The 7,730-nt window shown below is 37.6% G+C and overlaps 2 non-coding genes across 2 annotated transcripts; one reads left to right on the top strand and one right to left on the bottom strand.

The window, feature by feature from the left end:
- Positions 1 to 242: 242 nt before the first annotated feature.
- TRNAG-GCC (transfer RNA glycine (anticodon GCC)) lies at positions 243 to 313 on the bottom strand. Its single transcript has one exon. It is a non-coding gene; the product is annotated as a tRNA-Gly (tRNA).
- Positions 314 to 1,019: 706 nt separating this feature from the next.
- TRNAS-UGA (transfer RNA serine (anticodon UGA)) lies at positions 1,020 to 1,107 on the top strand. Its single transcript has one exon. It is a non-coding gene; the product is annotated as a tRNA-Ser (tRNA).
- Positions 1,108 to 7,730: the final 6,623 nt, after the last annotated feature.

Below are 7,730 nucleotides of genomic sequence, written 5' to 3'. Positions count from 1 at the left end.
AGTTTATAGATGTGGCTTTATGTTATTTGAGTTCTGTGGTAAGTGCGATTTTGAGCGAGCCTAAGGCGATAAGTGGTATTGGATGGGCTCCGCCTGATTCCATACACCTGCCGACAAATAGCATCTCGCAGGAGAGAGGAAACCGCCTTTGCTCTCTCACTTATCAATTTATAATTGAATTATAAGTGAGGAAAAGAAACGATCAATACATGAACTATTCTTTTTTCATATTCCATGTGAAGGGCGGGTAGCGGGGATCGAACCCGCATCTTCTCCTTGGCAAAGAGAAATTTTACCATTCAACCATACCCGCATTTCAATTATATGAATATATAGATATTCATATAATTGAAATGGAAAATACATATATGTTCAATCCCATTCGTAAGTAGATACCATTTTTGAATGGTCCAATTATTAATTCAATTACGGATATGGAAAACCCCTCCTCCTTGGGCCTGAAGTAAAAGGCCCTTCAGAAAATCTATAAAGCCCTCCGGGAGGAGGGGGAGGGAGTGTGAACCTAAAACATCTAGAACATATCTAAGATATGAAAGAATTAAGGATACCTACAAAAAGGACTGATCCGATCCATAATGATACACCCGAAAATACAACATTTTTGCTACTTGACCAACCATCGGGAGAGGCAAGTGCAACAGGTACACCAATCACTAGTAAAAATGAAATAGCAAATAATGCAAACACAGCCGATTGGAAAGCAATAGTCATGGTTGTGATCTTACAAGCTCCCAACAGATTGAATAGACTATACCATCCGATCCCCAATTTTCAATTCTGATCAAATGCACTATGGAAAGGATTTGACCATAAATTGATCGAGCTTTCAAACTTTTTCAATTTGATATTTGAGTGTGAGAGGAGAGGGAAATTCTTTTCTTTTTTTTCCATTCCAGATGATGAAAAATCATCATATGTCACAGGTATAGTTGGTATCGACCCGACTTTATGCTTATAGTTAGGGATTATACGAAGGGGTAGAATAGAAGTTGTCCACGGGAGAGATGGCCGAGTGGTTAATGGCTCCGGTCTTGAAAACCGGTATAGATAAAAAAACTATCGAGGGTTCAAATCCCTCTCTCTCCTTTTGTTTTTCAACAATTGCATTTACCGGTCCAATAAAAAAAAAAAGAGAATAGCTCGGCTGTATATAGCCGAGCTACAAGGATCCAGTTGGAAAAAGAGTATTTGAAAAGACTCCTATCCCGCCGATATGGGAGATAGATGTAATGAAATTGAATCGATTTTTCTTCCATCTGGTTTGATCTATTGTTTCAGTTAAGAGGAGTCATGGAAAGGACAGGTTCGAAATCACGATCAATCCCTTTCTCAAATCCTGCTGCAGCTGCACGAGCCCTTCCCGCATGCCACAAATGACCTACGAAGAAGAAAAATCCTAGAACGAAATGGGAGGTGGATAACCAACTTCGGGGAGAGACATAATTCACCGCATTGATTTCGGTAGCTACACCACCCACAAAATTTAAAGAACCTAAAGGAGCATGAGTCATATATTCTGCTGAACGTCGTTCCTGCCAAGGCTGTATGTCTTTTCTCAACTTGCTCAGATCCAAACCATTAGGGCCCCTTAGGGGTTCCAACCAAGGAGCACGGAGATCCCAAAAACGCATCATTTCCCCTCCAAAGATAATTTCTCCAGTCAGAGAACGCATAAGGTATTTACCTAAACCAGTAGGTCCTTGGGCAGACCCCACACTAGCTCGAAGACGTTGGTCTCTAACTAAAAAAGTAAACACTTGAGCTTGAGAGGCTTCTGGGCCGGTGGGCCCATAAAATTCACTGGGATAAACGGTATTGTTGAACCAAACAAAACAACAAGCAATAAAACCAAAGAGGGATAGAGCCGCTAAACTATAGGACAAATAAGCTTCTCCGGACCATACGAATGCACGGCAAGCCCATGCAAAAGGTTTGGTTAAGATATGCCAGATACCACCGAAGATACAAATGGAACCTAACCATACATGTCCTCCAATTACATCTTCTAGATTGTCCACGCTAATGATCCATCCTTCTCCTCCGAAAGGATATTTCAGTAAATAACCAAATATAACACTTGGGTTAAGTGTCGGGTTCATAATTTTTCTTACATCTCCACCGCAAGGAGCCCAAGTATCATATACACCTCCAAAATACAAAGCTTTTAGCACTGGAAGAAAAGCACCAACACCTAGCAAGATTAGGTGAATACCCAAAATTGTGGTCATTTTGTTTCTATCTTTCCATACATAGCCAAAGAATGGAAAAGATTCTTCTAAAGTTTCGGGTCCTATGAGTGCATGATAAATACCACCAAAACCTAAAACCGCAGAAGAAATTAAGTGAAGTACCCCAGATACAAAATATGGAAAAGTGTCCACGATTTCCCCACCAGGACCGACTCCCCATCCTAGAATAGCTAAATGGGCCGCCCGAAATGGCTGTCAGTCGTTGGATTGGAAGGTCGCAGATCAATGGTGTTTGCGACAACAATATAACACAGACTCGATATGGATTAGGGACATGATTGGATATTATTTGAGTCTGATAAAAAGTGTTTTGTCGGATTTTTCAGTGTATTCTATGTATTTCTCTATGTAAACAGAGAAGAGTGTTTCTGGGATTTCACCTGCGCCAGTGGTCGTTTCCATTACAAACAAGTGGCCACCATACCTTCAGCATTTTACAATGATTGTTTAAATCTTGAAAGGGAGATGAACAGACAAGGGTCGGGAGCCAGAAAGCCCGAGAAAGGAATGCAAACTGACAATGTCGATAGGGTTAAAAGCCATTCAATGGCAGAGACAGAGGGAGGTGGTTGCTGAGACAAAGAGAAAGCAGAAGACAGAGAGCAAGAGGGAGAGTCTGTGTACTCTTGTAGACTTGAGGATTTCAAGTAAATCCCCCTTTTTTTGTCACTGTTGTGTTGAGACTCTGTTTGAGCTGACACTTGTAATAATCTGCTCTTGAAGACATAATATAGAGGTCTACATTGAAAGTTGGACCAGGAGACGTAGCCAGGAAGTCTGGTAAACTCCTTGATTATTTGTTGTGTTGATGTGTGTGTCTGTTATGTTTTCTAACTGCTCATTGTCTATATTATTCGCAATCTTTTCAATTCTTTGCACTAAGTAATATAGGCATTCCTGCACATGAGTCTATAATACCTTTATATTGATTTAAGATCTCATTTTTAGATCACTGTCAATGGGCAGTACCTCAAGCATTACTTCCAGTTCTGAAGCATAAGCATCCTATCATTGTAGATACCAGAGTGAATTCAGTGTACAAATGACATAGAATTTGAATTGGTTAAGAAATATATGACTCCATGCCCGAGGTGAAGGCACTGATTTGTGGTTCTTAGCACTTTTGTGGCAAAAGAATTATCCCAAGGTGGAGCCAGATGTTGTAGCATCCATTGTTATTTAAGTTTTAATCTCAGTTTTCTCACAAAATGAAAGAAAAATAAAAAATATGAAAGAAAAACCAAATATTTAAGTGATAATCCCGCAAGAAGATCTGGCTCATCCAATCAACAGGCCACAAATCTAACGGTAATTGTGTAGTTAACTAGAATGGGGTTTATTTTGGAGATCGGACGCGAAGGTGTATCAAATACAGTTTAATCCGTTAATGTCCGGGCCAATCTCAGCCGTCCATCGAAAGAGACAGGATTTGAAGGATATGGGGTTGGAAAGTAATTAGGTTCTATCTTTGAAATTGGAACCGATAAATCATTAAGTGACAGTTATATTACTTATCAGGTCCGTATGACGCCGACGAATATCTAGTCGATAAGTTCTCGGGTTTTATCTTTAAGATTGAACCCAATAAATCATGAACTGGTAGTTTTTATTTCCTATCGAGTCCGTATGGAAGTGAAGGGGGCATTGAAAAGGCGAACGTGACAGGTTTATGAACCAGAATTTTGATTCTTTGAGTTCTGTGGTAACCGAAGGTTTGCCATATGCTAAAGGTCATGCAGGTTCAAGAGGCACGATCAAGCGATAGCTTGATAAATACGTTGAGGTGTGCTGTGGGGCAACAATGAGCATGAAGATTAATTAAAGCTCAACCCCTACAGTTGATCGTGATGTTAGCATGGTTGATTGCAATGTGTGGCTAGAAATTACTGTGGGAGTTCAACCTCATTGAAGCTCCCATACATTCTTTACCCTTGCAGTCAGCTTCGAAAGCTTTCCACCCCACGTCACTCATTCCACATCTTCCATTGCTTTCATCTGTTAATTCCCCATGTCACCCACCAGATTCCATGACTAAGCAAGTAAGTTCTTCCTCAATCATTCATACCTCATTAATGGATGGTAGAGCAACACAGAGATACATCAACATAACCGCAGGCTCAAGCTACAAATTCTAACTCCGAACAACCATCACCTTCTAATTTCTGTTACTTCTTGTTATTTTATTTTCTTGAGAATGAGGTGTTTTTTACCCTCTATGTAATATTCTGTAATAATTTTTACTTCAAACCAGTTTGAGGACAATTAGGTAGTTTGATAGTTTTGGGTGGTTATTAACTATCCTATGATGTATAAAGAGGCAAGATTATAGAAAAAAAATGTTTGAACTTTGGAGAACCCGGAGACTAGGCCACTGTATTCCTGATACAACTGTTGATTAATGAAGAATCAAAAGTTTTCCATACATTGTTGGGTATGATTTTGTGACTTCTCTATTATGTGTCATCAAATGTTTTCTTCCTTTAAGTGTGGTAATGAAGTTGGAGGCCTTTATTTGCTTATGTAAATGAAGTTAAAATCCCTTAAAATAGCGCTCCTATACTTGAAGTTCCCATCTCTGCAATTATCCTAAAGTTACAGATAGTAGCTTCTGTGTAAGACAACATATTATCTTTAACTTCTCAAAGTGTCATAGATAGTAGATTTTGTGTAAAACAACATATTGTTTATGACGTCTTCAATCTTTGTTTCAACAATCAGATGGCATTCTGAGATTTTCATGTCACCTAAGTATTGAGGGTTTAAAAAAAGTCTTTCAGGTCCTTCATTTGAGAATACAACATACAATTAAGTGACAAACAAGTGAAAATAATTATAAACATTAATGTCTTAAGCACAATTTCTACACAGCTAGGAAATTGGTTTCTTAAGGTACAACAAACCCCAAAACAAAATCCATACTAATTACATCCCATTGTCGGTTTGGTATTGGCAATGGTTGGTACAATCCTATATTTTGGCTTCTCCCTTTGGCATGCTGACATATTTTGCACATTTCAACAAATTTATTAACATTAGTTTGCATCTTTGGCCAATAGTAAAAAGCATTTACCTGAGCAAAGGTTTTGTCTTGTCAAAAGTGACTAGATAATCTTCCATTGTGTTTTTCCTTAATTATGTTTTCCCCATAGAACATTTGGGAATGCACAATTTGTTACCTTTAAACAGTAAACCTCCTTGGATAAGATAATCCAACCACTAGCTTCTATTATGAACTATTGGATTTTGTACAACTGCATAAATATCTTTGAATTCTGCATCATCTTTATACATATCAATCATTTCTTAAAATCCTACAACAGCAACTCTTAATTCTTGCACAAAAAAATTTACCCTTCTTAGAGCATCAACAACTTTGTTCAACTTACCACTTGTATGTTTTATCACAAAAGTAAAGCACTGTAAATACTCTACCCACTTGGCATGTTTCTGGTTCAATTTTGGCTGGTTGTTTATGAATTGTAATGCATGATTGTCATAATATAATACAAACTCCTTTGGTATCAAATAATGTCTCCATTTTTTTAGAGCTTGCACAATAGCATAAAATTCTTTATCATAAGAAGAATATTTATTCTTAGCTTCATTTAGTTTCTCACTAAATTGCAACTCCACTAGCATCAGTTTCAACTTGAAATTTTTTTCCAAAATCAGGGAAAGCTAAAATTGGTTTCTCTGTAATTTTCTTCTTCAGCAACTTAAAATTTCTGTCTGCTGCTTCTGTCCACTTGAATGGCTTATTAGTCTCTTTGATTGTTTCAGTAATTGGTGCAAAAATATGACTAAAATTCCTAATAAATTTTCTATAAAAACTTGCAAGACCATGAAAGCTTCTTACCTCAAATACATTTCTTGGAATAGGCCAGTTCCAAATTGCTTGGAATTTCTCTAGGTCCATTTTCAAACCTTCTTTAGAAACTACAAATACCAAATAGACTAATTCTTCTTTCATGAAACTACATTTCTTCAGATTTATTAGTAGTTTCTCTTTCTGCAGAGTTCTTAAAACCAACTTAAGATGCTCCAGATGTTCTTCTTTGCTTCTACTGAAAACTAGAATATCATCAAGATAAACAATGACAAACTTGCCTACATATTCCTTCAAGACTTCATTCATCAATCTCATGAATGTGTTGGGTGCATTAGTGAGTCCAAAAGGCATCACTAACCACTCATACAACCCACTGTTTGTTTTAAATGCAGTCTTCCATTCATCTCCTTCTCTAATCCTTATTTGATGGTATCCACTCTTTAGATCTATTTTAGTAAAATACTTTGACCCACTTAAACAATCCATCAAATCATATATGCATGGTAAAGGAAATATATACCTGATAGTAATCTTGTTTATGGCTATGGAATCAGTACAAATATGTCATTCACCTCCTTTCTTTGGACTGAGTACTGTTGGTACAACACATGGACTAAGACTCTCTCTGATTAATCCTTTATCCATCAGTTCTTGCACTTGTCTTCCAACTTCTGCATTCCCTTGAGGAGTTAATTTGTACGCTGCTTTGTTTGGCAAACTTGATCCAGGTATCAGGTCAATGTGATGAATGATACTCCTGATTGGTGGTAATACATTTGGTAGCTCATCTGCAATAATATCAACAAAATCATTCAACAGAGTTTTGATTTCTTCAGGTAAATCATATAATTTTGTAGAAGTCAAAATTACCTTAGGTCTCCTTATGACAACAAAATGTATCTATTCATCCTTCTGGACTTCTTACAACAATTCTTTCGCACTCATCAACATAATACCGTTTCCAAGCGCTTCTTTGCCTACTTCCTCCTTCAATGGCAACAGTGTGTGTTTATTTCCATCCTTCTCCAGAGTGTAAGTATTTCTTCTCCCATCATGAATAGCTTTCCGATCAAACTGCCAAGGTCTTCCCAGCAACAAATGGCATACATCCATTGGCATTACATCACACAATATCACATCCTTATAAGTACCAATCTGGATTTCTACTTTGCATTGTTCTATCACAATAAGCTGATGTCCTTTTTGCATCCAAGATACTTTGTAAGGAGTAGGGTGTACCGTTTTCACTAATCCTAGCTTGTCCACCATTTTTGTAGAAACAAGGATATCAATGCTTCCATTGTCAATTATCACTTTACAACATTTTCCTTTGGATTTGCATGTGGTTCTAAATAAACTCTTTCTCTGAGCTAGTTCTCCTATCTATTTCTCTGCCTTAAGTAATACCCTTTTCAACAACAAGGATTCTCCTACTTCAGGTGGTTCTTCCTTGTTTTAAATTTGAGGTTTTTCTTCCTTTGCCTCACCCATATTCACATTTCTCTAATTTGTTACTTTATTATGAGGATAGTCCCATGATCCATGTCCCCATTCTCCACGTGTATAACACCGAATTTCTCTTCCTTGGCCTCTTCCTCTAGGTGAAAATCTTCTTCTACTAGAGTCTCCTC

This window comes from Pinus tabuliformis, chromosome 1_1 (assembly GCF_031772625.1).
Source record: "Pinus tabuliformis cultivar Carrire ecotype Pingquan chromosome 1_1, CPIR1, whole genome shotgun sequence".
Lineage (NCBI taxonomy): Eukaryota > Viridiplantae > Streptophyta > Pinopsida > Pinales > Pinaceae > Pinus > Pinus tabuliformis.
This window is presented reverse-complemented; position numbering and strand designations above follow the sequence as displayed.